This window comes from Pteronotus mesoamericanus, unplaced genomic scaffold, assembly GCF_021234165.1.
Source record: "Pteronotus mesoamericanus isolate MK-2021 breed Mesoamerican mustached bat unplaced genomic scaffold, CSHL_Meso_final contig_82, whole genome shotgun sequence".
NCBI classification, from domain to species: Eukaryota; Metazoa; Chordata; class Mammalia; order Chiroptera; family Mormoopidae; genus Pteronotus; species Pteronotus mesoamericanus.
In genome coordinates, this window is record NW_026555265.1 from 13,867,437 (window position 1) to 13,884,922 (window position 17,486).

Here is a 17,486-nt window from a genome sequence, read left to right on the forward strand (position 1 = left end):
CTGTGTGTCTATCCACAAATATGAAACATCTTAGACAACTGTTAGTCAACTTTCTCTCAGTCTTTCCAAACATTTAACTGAGACATACAGCTTGAGTTGCAGAATGGCTGTTGCCTGGTGCTTGCTGCTATTTCTCTCTCCTTTCCTTATTCTCATCCACCATACCGTATGTAAGAGTATTTCAAAACTATGCAGACTGAAGTTCAGTAAATAATTATGCTATCTAATCATTTACCAATGAACAGTTAAATAATCTTAAATTATAGACCAGAGGGCTTTACCCCCAGATTGATTTCGAGTGAATTTGCTTGAGTTTAACATCACCATAAACCAGAAGGAGTGGAGAAACCCTGAATTAAGATAGTGCTCTTGAAGGCAATCACAGAAAGATATGCATTTGTAGCAGATCTGAAAGCATGAAGAAAAATATAGTTGATGGTGGGTTTAGGAGAAAGTAAAATTGAAGGTGGACTTTGTTATGAAATACCTTTATAGGCTAATCACTAGGGAAATGTAGCATAATCTGTAGACATTAAAGAAAAATGTCATTATTGACTATGATGATTTGTTTAATAAAATATACACTACCCTTCCTGTCTTTAGAACACTGTTTTTTGTGTTTTCTTTCCAAGTGATGTGGAGTCTCTTAAGAGTATAAGAACATCCAACAAAGAACCTGTTAGCAATTCAGTAGTTTGTAAAATTTACACAGACCAAAATTCTTTCCTCTGAGACAGCTGGCTTGCTCTTACACAGAATGTATAGGTTTTCCAGACTGCTTTTCTCAACATCTAACACAAGCTAATAAATTATGCAATTTAATTAAGTTTTTAACAGGAAATAAAGTGTGTGAACCACCTACTGGAATGGGGCGTGAATACTATTTCAATAATGCTGCACTAGCAGATCTATCTGTCTTTTTCTATCTGATCTAGGAAGCCATGTAGGACAAGTGAGATTTTAAATAAGTGAACATTCTTTACTAGCCAGCATAGCTAATCCTTATCTGTGACTTATCATATTTTTTTTATGAAATGGCCATGGAATTTTATTCTTAGATGGAAGAAAACAAATTTGAATTTGGAGCACAAAGTGTCAGACATGGGTAAACTATCATTTTCTTATTTTTTTCTACCTTTGTCTTTTAGAAATAAGATGTGCCCTTCCTAAGGAGGAGAATAAGGCATTTCATGCTCTTGCCTCTTGGAAGACACACACTGCCTATTTTTCTCCCGTGCTTTCCACCTGTCAGCATGCTAGGTGCGAACCTGCCAGTCCACCCGTGCTCTACTTCTGCAAAGCCGGCGTGGTTGGCAGGACATTCACAATGCGCCTGTGCCCAAACGGGGCCTTTGGCACTCGGCTTCCCCTGTTCACTTGCACTGTGACAGGCTGCACAAAAGAAAGATATGTGGATCAAAGGCAGCGCCTGTGGATACACCCAGCAGGATCCAAGGGACATTACTAGTGTTCTCAATAATTTGCTATTAGTTTGCAGAAAAAGTGAGGAGTGCACTATTGAGTGATAGAAACGCATTTTATAAGGAAAATATACACAATATATATTTTTGATGTTGGATTCAAAAGGGTCACACAGAGCTGTAGAAGAGCATGCAAGAAAGGAAGCCACAGCATGAGCTGGGAAATTCCCTTCACACAGATAGTTATGCTCAACCGTAAAGGTATGATGGAAGGAAAGGGAAAAAAATTAGGTTTAGAGAAAATCAGGGAACAATGTAGTTCTGCCCCAACTTCGATCTTATTCATGTATAAATTTATGTTATTCTTTGTTTTTCTCTTACAATATGGAAATTTGGTGGACTACTTATAATTAGACTTCCAACTTTATGTAGATTTTCTGTAACGAGACCCTGGATTGGTTACTCTCTTATAGTTGCTCAAGTTCAGTTAGCACGTTCCTCCCCACTGCATCTGTGAATATGTGCCTTTGCTGGGCAGCCCTCTGCTTGGCTCGCAGAAAACAATTACTTAGAGATATGTATGTTTATTTAAAATGTGCGCATTTGTAATCCAGTAGTAAATTTATAAATGCATATGTAAACAGAGACATACCCAAACTTAGTGATGTATCGGCCTGCCTCACGTCACTGGGGAGACAGGGAGGATTCCTCTCTCTTTTGTATTTTACCCTTGGAATGTTGAACTCTGCAATGTACACCATTTTCTGCCATTTATAGAACTCACATCTCCAACATTACTACTTATATTCCTCAACTGAACATCCCACTTCCTCTCCCATCAGGACCCAAGTCATTATACCCTCATCTAGGTATGCCTTACTGATACCCCTTTCTGGCACATAAGGATTTAAGTCTAAAGAATCAGAGGAGAAACAGTACCACCAATTTTTTTTTTAACTCTCCTGTGGCCCCTGTTATTAAGATTTCAAAGAGGAATTAATTAAACTAATTTTGGTGGAAGCATAAAATAGATATAATACAAACAATAAAAATGATGCTATAGATAAATATCAATGTGGAACTATGTTCATAACCTAAATAAACAATCCAAATTACAAAACAGTGTGCAGTTTAAACCTACCTTTTATTTGAAACATATGTGTATCAGTTTAGAAAACAGTAAAAAAGAGCATAAATGAACACAATGGACATACATGTATATATGTATATATGAGCAATGCGATTATGGTTGCTTTTTTAGTTTAACACTTTTGCTTACCTAATTATTAACTTCCAACTATAAATAAGAATTATTTTTGTATTAATATAAAAATTGTTAATATTTTAAAATATAGAATGCATTTAACTTCCAAAACCATGCATTTTATATTTCAATATGTGATAAAGAATGCATTTGTCAGTGTTAGTCTGAAGATTTAAATGAGCCACTTGTGGTGCTGGTAAATGAATTGAGCTTCATGGGGAAACCCAGATTCTAGTCACATTCTTAACTATTTGCATAAGCTTGCAAAGTTATATAACATCTCAAGTGATGTTTCCTTATGTGTAAATGGAAATGCTGTATTAGAGATTGGAATTATCCCTTCAACTTTAAATATCTATGTTTATTAAATATCATGTATAACATTTGAATTCATTAAATAGGTGGACCTTAATATTTGGGGAAATAATATTTGTCAGAGGTAATAGGTCTACTACTGTGCATGGATTAAAACTGTATAATACTTAATATCATTAAGCTCCAAATAAAAACATAATAGCAAATACTACTTGAATACATATTGTGTTCTAGGCACTGCACGAAATTATCTACATAATATAAATTCTTAAATTCTCAAAGCAAGCCTATGAGTTATAATAGTGATTTTTCATTTTTTTAAGGGGGAAAAATAAAAAACTATAATCAAAGTAAACCAGTAGAAATTCAGCTTTCACCAGGCTAATTTTATATAAAGTATTCATTAAAGTCAAAAATTTTAAGGTTTTGCTTTTCTTCATATCCTCATACAATGATTAAAGTTGTTCATGAGCCCTCAACCTCTAAAATTAGGTGACTCAAAATAATATTTAGAAAATGTAGTGTAATGAAGAATATATGTGGAATGTTGAGGACTGTGAGAGAAGCCAGTCAGAATGCATTTTCACTGTAACTACCTCAAATCTTTAGTGCGTCCTTTACCAAGTCAATCCTTGTCTGGTATCCTGAACTGCAATTACTGGTGTGACCACTAGATGTCAGGCATAAAGCCTAGGTGTGGCAATTAACGTGACCCTTTCCTGTATGGCCTGTCTTCAAAGGGGAATAATTCTTTGCTATTCTCCTCATTCTGCCTTATGATATGGCATTAAAAGAATGTCGTGTGTTTCCCATGAACTACCAAGTTTTTAAGTTGGTGAGTCCCTTGACAGTGAAGAACAAACAGGTCTATACCCACCCCACCTTAGTACAATGTGTTGTTTAACTGAAAATATTCAAGAAGTGCTTGTCATTTGGTTGTTAGAGGGCTTCTACATGGGTTTTGAACTTATTATTAAGGAATTCCATTTTGTTCTCAATTCACATAAATTTGATTGTCTCATTGGGCTAACCTCTGGTAAGCACACAGAAGTACTCTAAAAGCTTATTAATGGAGACTTTTGATTGTATTCATTGTATATATACATGCATGACAGAGCTTAAATAGTGGCGGCTGTCCCTTCCTTAGTTTCCTCTCTTTAAGAAGGAGGGAAGAGTAGACACATGTTTCTCTACCACTTGGCTATTGATAATAGATGGACAATTAGCTGCCTTCAACTTTTCCAAAGAAAATAATTCAATGTTCTAATGAACAAATATCTAAAATGAGAAGTTATCTTTCTATTAGAATTCATGTCAAAATTAAAGCTCAGGTCATATGGGTTACCTCAGGTCAAGAGTCAGAGATGAAGAAAAATTTACCAGAGCTGGACACTCTCAAAGGAAAGCCAATAGTAGGTCTTTAGACAGGGCTTGCAATCAGGAAAGTGTGTGGTAGGAGCTTTATGGAGGTCTAGGTATGCAGGATGTGAGCATTACAGAGGTCTGCCACAGGAGTCTGAAAACCAGTTATGAGGTTTGAAGTTGAAAGACTAGATTTTACTCTCCAGGAGGACTGGCAGAAACAATCTGGTCAAGCAACAACAGGACCAAAACATCAGTGATGCCTAGGTCAACAACAAAAAAGGGATGTGCAAGCAATCAACAAGGCAGCAGTCTGATTTCTAGAATTAAGTATACGGTCATAGCAAGATAACGACTAGAAAGTCAGAGTAAAAGGTATGAATGGCTATTAAATCAGCAAATTATTAACCTATACAATGCAGATTCCACCTGTCAAAAAGTTAGATCCCATAGCTAAAGGACAGGTATAAATGTCTAGTAAGTGGCCTACGAGTGTGAACATTAGAAGATGTATAGTTAGGGAATCAGATATTCTTAAAATTTACCAAAAATCCTCTCCCTGCTAGGCATTATGGTAAGCTCAATAACAGCAAGAATCTGACTCCTGAATTTAAGTAAAGGCGGTTGGATACATAAAATGCATAAAAATATTTTACCCTAGTTTAACACTAGAATATCTTCTTTTAAACTGAATTTCTTGTGCTTTTGCCTTCTGAGTATATCACAGTGATATGGTCGGAAAGAAATCTAATAAGGGTTAGACTTTTGTGCCTGTTGATGTTAACAATAGCTCTAAAACATTCAGGTTTCTCCACCAGAGGTCTCAAACTCACTCAGCATAATCAAGAGGAAGAAGCATCTTCCATGAAGTATGAATTGGCTCTAGCATGAAAAACTGGAGTAACCATAATCTTTTTTCCCACCATTTCCTATTGAGAGGCAAACTAAGATATTAAAATGAGAAGTGAATTTAAATGTTAAATTTATGGTTTGTTAAATGTGTGATTTCTGGGACTTTATCTTTTAGAGAACCAGTTTTCTTAACTGTAAAATGGGAATAATTGTATCTAACATGAAGGAATACTGTGGGGGTTAGAAGATACTCAGACACATAATACTCCTTAAATGGTTATGATAATTATTCCAGTGGATCAGCGTTATTACTCCACTGAGTTTGTACTCACCTAATCATTAGTATCCAAGTAATATTGTTAAATAGAGGAATTATACTATAGAAATTTAATGAGCCCAAGTTACTTCTAATAAACCTTGCTTTCCCCTTCCATAGGACGGATTTATTAGAGATGCTACAGAAAGTTGAAGAGGATTATTTTTAAAACCAAATGTCATTCCACTTTCCCATAGTACAATATCAAATCCCTAAAATGAACCATTTAAAATCCACTGAGTGACCCAGTAGATCTGACAAATTTCTGGGCACAGTGCCAGTCATCAGTCCAGAACCACTCCTCATACCATAGACATTGAAGAAAATAATCTGGTGTCTATGGGTTGCCTCATTGCCTTAAGACTGTTCATATTGAACTAAACAAACCCACTAGTTGCTGAGCAATTATGTGTGTAAAGGAGATTGAAAATACCTCAAAATAAACAGCGTGACTCTACGAGACATCCTAGAATATGAATCAGGCTAAAATCCAAAGTTATTTCATGTGTTAATAATGACGGTGACATGGATTTGACCTCACATTTCCTTTTTGAGCTTTGATCAATACATATAGGGACATCCAGGGTATCTCCCTCCTCCCTGTTCTATGTCCTATATCATATAAGGAAAGATAGTTCAGGAAAATAAAGTTTGAAAGACTAGGCTCCTAAAGGTAGACAATATATTATTGTAAAAGTCAGTTAAATTTTGTAATTTGTAAAAGTCAATTGATTAAAACATTTGATCATTTATTTAGCACAATCTTCAAGAAACTGCTAGACATTACCCCATGAAACTCAAAATAACTCAAAGTTAATTAAACTCTGAGAATGGTGTTACATTATACCATCACACCCCTACCTCCAACACAACATACACAGACACCCATGCATGATATATCTCTTAGGCCCCACACATGCACATCACACAACTTTCAACAAACCCCAAATTATTTTTAACATTTGGTTAAGTGACATTACTAGCATTGACCTGGGAAAAGTTTAGCATTTCATAGTTGACATAAAATATCTGAATTTTAGAACTTGTCACCCATGTGGAAAATGAAGTCCAAGAGGACATTGTGCAAAAAGATTTCACAGGCAGGTGGACTTTGCATTTCTTTCATTTATCACCAGGAGACTATTTCAATTCCTATAGCTATTATATTCAAACATCTCACCCTCTATAGATTGCCAGCCATTGCCCCAGATTCTTCATTCTAAAAACTCTGAATTTCTTCCATTGTCAACTTAAAGTTAAGTCCTTTAACTTCCTGGTTCTTTGTCTTAAAACATCTCTGTAACTACATTCTTTATGAGAGTGAAATGATCTGGGAACCTTGAATCTAACCCTACCCCTCACCCAAGACCATCTGCCTTATTCCATGTGTCTCTTTGCCACCAGTGGGCTCTCACAGACCTGAGAATGGACATGGTTACCTACACAAGACCTGCAGTGACTGGGATGGAATTTGAACAACTTTGATTTCTCACTTATCCTCTTCTCTACCCCCAAATATGCTCTTGTCCCATATTCCTTTTTTTTCAGTTTATAGCACCACTACATCCACCAATTTCTTGAGAAAGAAGCACACAGCCCTTGAAATATCTCTGAGCTATGTGGTACTTCATATATATCCAGTACTTTTCAAAGCATTTTATATGTATTTGCCCATTTAATCCTTTCAACAATCCTATTTGGTAGGTATTATTAATACATCAGTTTTACAGAGGAACATAAATGAGATCCTTAAAAACTGTATAATTTTTCAAGATCATGAGACCAGTTATGTCTATCTGACTTCAGAGACTGCTTGTAACTGTTATAGCTACTTACTGCACATCTCTTTTCTTCCTCCTCATCTCTCTGACCAGCAATAAATTCCTGTGTTCTACCTCCATATGTCTGTTTTCTCATCACTGACTAAGAGCAGGACTTCATTCCTAATAGACTGCTAACTGATCTCCTGCCACGATTATTTCATTTTCTCTTCCTCTGGTTCATTTCTAAAAAGCATGGCTCTGATTATTTTCCTATGTCTCTCAGCAATAGCCAAGAGCTTTCTTTTTATTTTGAACTACAAGATACCCCCTCAGCCTAACATTCAGTGTTCTTAGCTATTTTACCTCTGTATGTCATTTTAAACATCTCACTAAACTTGAGTATTTGCTTTCCCCATGAGTTTTTAATCATATGTTCCATTTTCTCTTTATCTTTGGGCTTATACCAGCTCTGTAGAATAGACTGCACTTCCAAACTAGGTGGAATACATTGTGTTTCTGAATTGCAGGCTATACTGTGCTTCCCCTAAGCCAAGCATAGTAGTGGATAGAGATTTCAAAGCTGGCTTCAAACAGAATTCCAGGCAGCTGTTGTAGAGATGACTAATTTTCCTTTATTTTGCCTGAAGCACCACAAATTCAAAACACTGCTGACTAAGGCTGAGTCCAGGCAGAATAATAAGTGTGTTTCCTCCCCTTGTTCCTATCAGCTCTCAATTCCTGGGGAAAGGGGGAGGGGTGTATGGGGAGGGGGGCAAGTCTGAAAGCCACTATGATTCCTCTGTCCTTCTCTGATTCAACCATTCAACACCCTATTATCTTTTCCTTGTATTTCCCGACTGGTACTCTCTTTTCACTTCCTCTGATGTGAATCTCTTTGGACCACTAAGGCATTACTCTGATCAAGAATAAATTTCCCCTTGTCTAGTACTGTGCAAATATTCAGTAGGGAGTTCAGACTTGACTCAGTTTTCTCTTAAATTCCACTAGTTCTCTCTACTGAGACTCTGTCTTCCCTTTGTTCTCAAGATTCCACTGAGGTTGGTGATCCAAACCAGCCATCTGCTAGGGATTGATGCTTACAACTTTGTATTTAATCTTGAGCATAAACATGAAGTCCTACCACTTCAGCAACGTAAACATGGTGACACTCTGTGGCGTTTCAAGGACCACCATTAATTCACACCATTTAATAAATCTTTTTAAATTTTTTTTAGCTTCAACTCTGTCCCAGGCACTACACCACATACTTTAATCTTTCCATTGAGCCTATTATCACTATTGAGTGTACTTCTTCAGATATGGTAATTGAGGTCTGAGGAGTTAAGAGGCATGCTTGGGGTCATAATGAGTTCACATCGGATCAAACTCAGGTCCATCTGACTTTTAACTCCTGTACAGTGATTTGTAGAATGTTTTATGTTATGGAGTTATTTTTCTGCTAAAATTATCTCACACTTTTCTTTACTGAGAGCCCTACAAAGGCAGATACCCTATCTTCCTCCATTTTGTATCCATATGTAGCAACTAATAGAATATCCTCAACAGAATAGAACTTCAATAAATATTTGCTGAATTGAATAAGTCACAATAGATTATTTGAGACTAATATCGAACAGGTCAGTCTTTACACTCATGTGTGGAGTGTTCAGACTTTATTCTCTGCAGGTGTACATTGTGCATTCTCTCTCTCTCTATCTTTCAAAAACACTGGATTTAGAAGTTGGATATATTTGACAGTTGAAATGAGATGCACCAACATAGGACTAGAGCTCCTGCATTTTTATGTCACTGATACCATTTGGCCAACCCAATTGGAAATCTCTTTTTCTTCATTTTTTGTAAATATTTCAAGTAAAGGCAATAAAGGATGGGGATAAAATTTAGAAGAAATAGTCTGAATTCTTTTAGCTTAATTTAGAATTTGTGAAAATCCAGGGGGAGAGAAAAACTAGGTCTACAGTTTCTCTTTTTCACCTCAGTAGAAGGAATAAAATAAGGCAAGGAGGACTAGTTTAACTGAACAAATGAAAAACTCAAGCCACATTTAAACTAAAATATTTTTCTGGCTACTTAAGGAAATACACCAAATTTAAGTACTTTGGGAGCATTTTTCTAAGCGCAAGCGGCTAGTTGAAATTTAAGAAGAATCTTGAGTTATCGCTAAAACTTTTCCCAATTACAGACAATTTTCACTTGTTCATCAAAGTAGGACTTCTATACAATTACTGGATGCAACTCAGTTCAATTAAATAAGTATTTATTGAGTGCCTATGTTGTGCCAGACTGGGACACTCTGTTCAGTGTTTAGTTCAATTACCTGTGTGTCCTGAACAGACATAAAACTGTTTCTTCCAAAGATCCTGTAATTCAGATGCTCACACCAATCTTAACTGGATTTCACTTCAATGAACCTAAATTGATGACATTTTATTGTGGAGCGTTAAGGGCATGAGGTTAAGGAACTTGTGCAAACAGTGAAAGAAACGAATAAACTGTTGAAATTTCTGATGGGGAGAAAAGCACCCCCTTCCTCATTTGCTTTCTGAGCCTCTGTGGAAATCTTAGCTTGTTAGCACATTATTTGATTTTACACTAAGACACATTGCGCCCCAGTGCTGCAGTAAACTACGCCCGAAAATCAATAAAAAGCAATTCATGATAATGTGGCATTATGCCAAAATCCACTTATTTCATGATATACTAAATATTGAGCTTAGATTTACTGAAATCCCTGTGAGATGTTGCCTATTAAAACAAGAAGGTTTAATAGGTAAAGCTGTCAGAAATCTAAAGAAAAAGAACCACAAGTATTCAGTTGCACGCGTACTTCATTGATTTAAAAGGAATATCAGGTTTTCGCTTGTGTATTACATAAACTGGCTTTATGAGATTAAAATAAAAGTAAACATATAACTGGTTAGCCATTTTCCATGAAAATAACTAATATCTCCCAATGTACTCTTTCAAAGCTCAGATCGGTGAAAGTCTGCACAAATAGAATAATTTGTAAGATCACTATTTTTATGCCTCATCTAAATCATTGTGTGTAATTGCTATGGAAATGTGAAAATGCCTCTTTTATCCCCCCTCAACTGGCACATGATAACCCATTCAGTCTTTCTCAAGTTTGCTGCAAATGATGCCAGTCAAAGCATCCAATGAGACCCTCAGATGTTAGCGGATTAGCCATTATCTGTTACACTTCTGGACCAAAATAACAAATAATATGCCTGGAGCTGTTGCCGCTGTGACTGCTAGTTTCCCTGCGTGGCATATGCCTAGAGAGTCTCAGATGAGAGGTGATTGCACAAAACTGTGATTGTGAGATGACTTAGCAGAACCCGTGATGATGTCCTAATGGCCTCCCGCTGGGGGAAACAGGAGTAATTGTTTGTCAAGGGAGGGAACACATCTGTAAGAAGGCATCTTCTGCAAACCAAGCAGCCATGTGGAAAGGGAAAGTGAGAAACCTAGTGCCAGGAGACAGCGATGGAGGAAATGCACAGGCCACGCAGAACAGAGCAGTAGCTACAGAGGTAGGAATGGGGTCAGGGAGGAGCTGGTTGAAGAAGATTGAAGCTATGTATTCTGGAAAACAATACAAATAATTATTTAAAAATGAAATGCCTGTCTGCTAAAGTTACTAGTGTCTTCTGGAAACTTTGAATCATAATGAAGATGCAAGACAGTGAAATGCTAGAGAAGGAATTGGAGTACGAAACCGGGAGAAAGCTAGTATAATTGTGCTTTCCTGTAGAGTGTTTTCAAAGCTTGAGCATTCTTTTAACAGGAGTCCTTTCAATGTTATATTTTATATCCAACAGCTTCCTTTGTTCATTGCTTATCCTAGTGATCTAAAATGAGCCACTGTTTTAAAAACCATACTCTTAAAATCAAGGCAGAGCTACTGCATTTTCATGCATTAGAAACATCAATGTCACATCGTACGATTGAAGGATACTCATAGCCCTGTTTGAGGCTGCACCAAGCATCCTCCATTTGATCAGAAATAAGCAAGGGCGAGGAAGCTAATTAATGTGGCAAAATGCTAATTCCCTCCACCTTTTATCCTGGGTCTAAATTATGATTTTATCTAATTTCTCAGGAACCGAAAGGATCAAACCAGTAGAGTTTGTCATTATTAAAATATAAATCAATGCATAAAAGCATACTGGCCTATGGGACAGACTGTAAAAAAATTTATTGCCCTCAACAAACAGCTGTGCTCCTGACCCAGCGTTTTTTTGTTTGTTTGTTTGCTTTCCTGACAGGCTACCAGATTGTATCTACTTTAGTACTTCCAGCACATCTGAACATGTTTCCAACAACAGATTTTAAAATATAAAAATTTGTAAACATTTTACAAATTATATTTGTAAAAATATAAAATGATGCTCCTTTCCCATAACACCTCTCAAGGCTACTAGTACAATCTGCTGTTAAGATTCAGATTAAACATAACTAGATGTGGTTTTTAGTTTAAAGCTTTAGAATAGTGTTAAGGAATTTTTATATCAACATGAGGCCCATGAAAGTTAGGAAATGCTGTTTGTAAAAGTCTATGCACAAAAATTGCCTCTTGTTTCTATTACTTGGAAGGCTTTCAGCCATAGCCACTTTAAATCAGAGCTATCAGTAATTATCATCATGGTGCGCATGTGTAGTTGAATTCCATGAGGAAGAGAAAACAGAGGAAGTTGAGAAGTGAAGGAAAAACAGACCCATGCTTGTGTCATTTAAGAATACATATTAAGAAATGAGGGTTTTCTCAGGATGTAGATATTTAGTGCTATTGTAACAGGGCACAGCCAGAGCCCCGCAAAGAGGGGATTTGTAATGGGGACCAGAACTTAGGGTGTCCAAGAAAAATAGAAGATATTCTCTCCCCCCACAAGGTGGGTCACCGTGGGAGATGGGAGACCTGGAGCAGGGCCATTGAGAGTCATTTTGCATGTCAATAACAGCAGGGTAGCTTCAGACCTCATATGCAAAGACAGTTATTTTGCATTTCAACAAGGCAAACCAGGAAGGTTTGCATACCTTTAACACAGGATGTAACTGGAAAGGGGTGTTACAGGGTCTGCATGGAAGAGAACAGGACACAGACTTGGGGGAACAATGTGAAGACCATGAGGGAAGGAAAGGGGAGAAAGGGCTTGTTAGTGGGTCATGAGAAGGTGCCACGGGGAGTTTGGATTAAGAGCTGGAGATCACAGTGGCACAGCTGATAGTGCTGAGAACCGTGAGAGGCCTGCATAGCTGAGCTCCAGCCTTTGGTTCTTTTTCTTCGAAGGACAGGACCCTGACTGGCCTGAGTGGGCAAAGCGGGGAAGGCAGGACTGTGTGTGTTCGTGGGTGTTTTAAAGGTATTTTGAGATTTAATGGTAACATTTAGCCATTAATCAAAACCTGTATAACTTTTGAATAAATAGTTACTCTTTTTCACCAAACTCTGCCATTGAAAGCCAAAGTTTTAGGGGCGGCGGGCAAAGAACCTAGAATAGAGGAATCCCAGGGAAGGGGGGGTGTTGTCCGGTAATAGCATCTGGGGCTCCCCCACAACGGGTCCACATTTGGTAACTGTGGAGTGTCCTGGGAAAGCTGGGAAAAGCTTATTACCCTGAAAATTGTAATTCCACATATAAGCCAGACCTCATCAAAATGCAAGTTGAGGTTGTATTGCCTCATAATTTCTCATACTTCAAAATCTCTTGTTGCCTTTAACTAAAATTTCTTGTATTTTGACTAATATTTACTCAAATATCCATACATCTCTTCACAGTATCAGTGATCTATTTATTCCTGCCATTGATATCATTAGAACTAAGTCTAAGTTTCAAAATAACTTTTATGGCTTTTTTAAAATGTTAAAATCATTAGAAAGAATAATTCTTTTGTAATTATGAATGGCAATATTCTTTTTTTTCTTCTTCTTCTAGAGAGAGAGAGAAAAACATCGATTGGTTACCTTCCAAACCCACAACCTGGGTATTTCCCTGATAGGGAATTGAACCCACAACATTTTGTTCTGCGGGACAATGCTCCAACTAACCGAATCTCACTCGCCAGGGAAGGCCATGTTCTCTTGAATGCAGCTGTGATCTGGACATCCCAGGATAAGATAGGCGTGTCCTAGCCATAGTGGTCACACATGTAAACTATTACCTTCCAAACCAAACATGTCTGCTCACTGGTGGTACGTGTAGTATACTACAGATAACTACATTATGTTTGCATTATTAGGAATGAGTCTTTACTAAGATTATAGCATATGTTTGAATTTGTAACTACATCACTAACAAAGACAATACTTTTTTCTTTCTATCATTATCTATCAACTTTTCCTTTATTATAATGTATAAGATAAAAGGAGTCTACAGAAGTGTGATCTGAGTCTGCTGATAAAGTTTTTCTTACATTCCTGTTAAATTACAGCATGACTTCTGTATGGTTAATTTTGAAATAGGTATTCAGATTGAATAACTGACACATTCAATCAGTACAAGTCAGCTTCTGAACCTGAAAGGTGAACCCAGTCTGTTCACAGGCAGAATCCACACGGCTTCAAAGATTGTCAAATGATTTATGTATACATATTTGAGACATTGATGTAAGGACTTATTTCAGGACTTGAGGAATCCATGAGAATAGAAATAAAATCTAAAATTCACTTTTGGTAGAAACACATGCATACTTTAAAAAAATAGCTTCATTTTGAAACAGCATAAATAGGAAACCATATAACCCACTTTTTCACAAGTTCAAAGCATTCCACTCCATGCTCACAACTAGCAACAGATGCTTCCTCATAAGCGATATATTCAGCTTCACTTTGGAGTGCTCTTAATCTAGATCAAGATCTGATCTTGGTATTATACCAGGGTCACGGATGGATCACTTTTGACAGATCCACTGGCTTCAGCTTGCAGTAACTGAGAACTTTACTGCCAAACTGATATCACTAAAATGCCGTTTTTATCATGTCCCTCCACAGACTAAAATTTTCAATGACTATACCACACATGACATAGAGTCTAGACTCCTTGGGCTCACAGTCAGTAGATCCCAAGCTACTTTATGACTTTGTTTTTTTAAATATTTTCCTTCACTGTGAAAGTATATTGCCACATTGAAGCAATTCTGGGAAATAAACTTTCTCCGATAAATTTTTATAGCATTGCTATCTCACATTTCTGAACAGCACATGAATGGCTGTGTATTGGACCTTGATATTTAAGTGTTCTGGGTGGCTACACTTTTGTCTCTGCTTATTTTCAGTCACTATAGATGGTAAGTGCATAATAAATGCTCAAGAACAAACATTCATATCTTTATCTCCTATTGTGCATGCAATTCTTTTATAATTTAGTTATATTTAGTGGATATCAATTGTTTTTAAGTTTTATTTTGTCAAGTATGTCAAAAGAATACAATTTTGAAACTGAGGTCTTTTCCTTCATGCATACAGTTGGGTTCTCTGAAAAACCTAACCACCTGCCTCCTAAATTAAAAAGTTCACCCATTCTTATAATCCAGGAACTGCTATGTCAGATGAAGTCAAGAAATTTTAATAATTGTAACAGTTTCAATGTCTTTGAAGATTGAATTATGTATATCTTTAGTTTATGAGACATAGTATGATCTAATTAGAAATGGGAGTTTATTTGTGGTTTACAAGATGTAGAAAATGGTTAAAAAGTGATATTGTCATCCTAACCACCATCCATTGCATCACGAGCAGGAAAATAAAGTAAAAATGAATTATTTAAAATGAAATGTAAAGTTCTCCTACACAGTTCAAAAAACAACAACACAAAACTGCACCTTCTTCCTAGTTTCATTACCTGATTTGTTCTCCAAAATTTTGTTAGCAGAACAAAAATTGCCAGTCCCATCCAAATGAGGGAAATGAGACTAAGAAGAATTACTTGCAGAGGATCACAAAGTTTATAAATAGCAGAACTAGGGGAACAAAACTAAGTGCACATTAACAAATAAATATATTGAATAAATTATTTTTTATTTTAAAGAGTGTTACATGCAGGGAAAAGTCTGAAGAGAATAATTCAGTAAATAGATTATGTGCTCTTCATTCAGGCTTTAATCAATTCAACAAATAAGAATAGACTGCCTGTCATTTGTCAGTCACTGTGGTTGGCATGGGGATATACTAGTGAACACAACACAGTCTTTGCATTCAAGTTACTTTCAGTCTAGTGAAGCAGATGAATAAGGAAGTCATTGCAGTGGAATGTAGTCACTGCTCTGATGCTGAAACACATGCCTACATGGCCACCTGACCCTGTCATAGGAAGTCAAGAAGACTTAATGTTATTTAGCACATGTTTTTTTGAGCTCTATGATGGCCTTGGTACTTTGCTGATATAGGTATGTTATGATGATAAATAATTACTTTCTAACCCCCCAGTGAACAGCTAAGGAAACAAATTTTGGATAGATTTTTTTCAACCTTTGAGGTTGTTGATGTACAGAGATGGGTTTCATCCCTGCTCCTTGCTTATAAAGTTTTAGATGTTTGGCTTCCCCATAAGGCAATAGTTTTAATGTCACATTTCACTTGTGAGGTCCAACACTTCGGATAAAAATGAGAGAAAGGGTTAATAACAGTTTCTATACAGACTCACCTCCACTCATTTATTTCAGGAGCCACCATTTCTAATATTCTTCACCAGCAGTTTGGCACGCTTGTTAGGCTTCTACCGGTTCACCATGATTTTGATCATTTTGTGTAGAACCAGATCAATACAATTTTTTGGGTGACTAATCCAAAGCAGAAGTGTTCAAGTCATGGCTTTAAGAATTTTAAAATGTAGCAAAAGTGCAAGTGCAGACAGCCTGTCATTAAACTGTGTAGGCAGCCCTAAAAACAGAACACTGGGCTTCTTTCCACAGGGGAACCAGCTCTCCTACATTTAGTCTGAGAGCCACATGGCTTGGCAGCTAAAGACCTTGCCCAGCATTTCTAGCAGTTACTGAAGCATTTGCTACACAGTTGTAGGATCAAGTGTTTATTTATACTTGAAGAAGGAATTGTCTGCTGCAGTTCAAGCACAGTGACTATTCACAGGCTCTTGCCAGTTTCTCTGCGAGGATCAGGAACCACAAAGGCACAGAAATGCTCCAGGCTCAGTCCATACGAACAGATGTCCTATCGCATGTATGCACTTCCTTGCCAGGCTCTGTAATTCAGTCTCATCATTTGGTGTGCTTTAACCTCTTGCCTTTCGTAGTTGTGGGAAATTCAGGTTCTGATCTGACACCACCTTGGAGGTATCTACCTTCTGAGATTTGGCTCCACCCACTGACTATTTTGGCTTCTGTGTGGCTTCCAGGTGAGGCATTCAGCTAGTACAATGAAGGCTGCCTCTATGAGTGACCCCTATGGCTTTGTGTGCGTGAATATATTATGGTCACTTTTCAGTTTTAAGAAGACAAATGAAGCATGAACATTTATTAATCATCACTCATTAGAGTGTCCAAAACCTCAAACTTAATTGCAGAGCAGAGACAGGCTTTGAAAGAGGGTTTAATTTCTAATTAAAAAGGGTTTGTAACTGACATCCATGATAACACTTGGATGAATCTCAAAGACATTAGGCTGGGGGAAGACAGTCCTTCTCAAAAGGTTCTCTACTATATGATTCTATTTCTATGACTTTCTCAAAAAGACCCCTATAGATGGAGAAAAAAATCAGTATTTGTTAGGAGATGGAGTGGGAGAGGAATGACTCTAAATTTATAGGAGAGTGTTTTGGGGGTAATGGAACTATTCTGTATCCTGACTATGGTAGTGGTTACGTGAATCTATAAATATGTTAAAATTTCATAGGACTATACACCAAAACAACAAACCAATGAGTGTACATAAAAATTAATGATATGTGATGGTTTATAGTTTGGTAATAATGTTATAGTAATATCAATTTCCTTATTTTGATCATTCTAATATGACATCATTGAGGGAAGTCAGATGAAGGGTCCACAAAAATTCTCTGTACTAGTTTTACAATTTCTATGAAAACAAAATTATTTAAAAATAAAAAGTTTTCCAGAGGGAAAAAAAAGAGGCAACTCCTGGGGACATAGTTAACCTGTGGAATTGCAAAGAACTATCTTCTGTTTTTGCCTATACTAAGGTAGAGCCATTATTA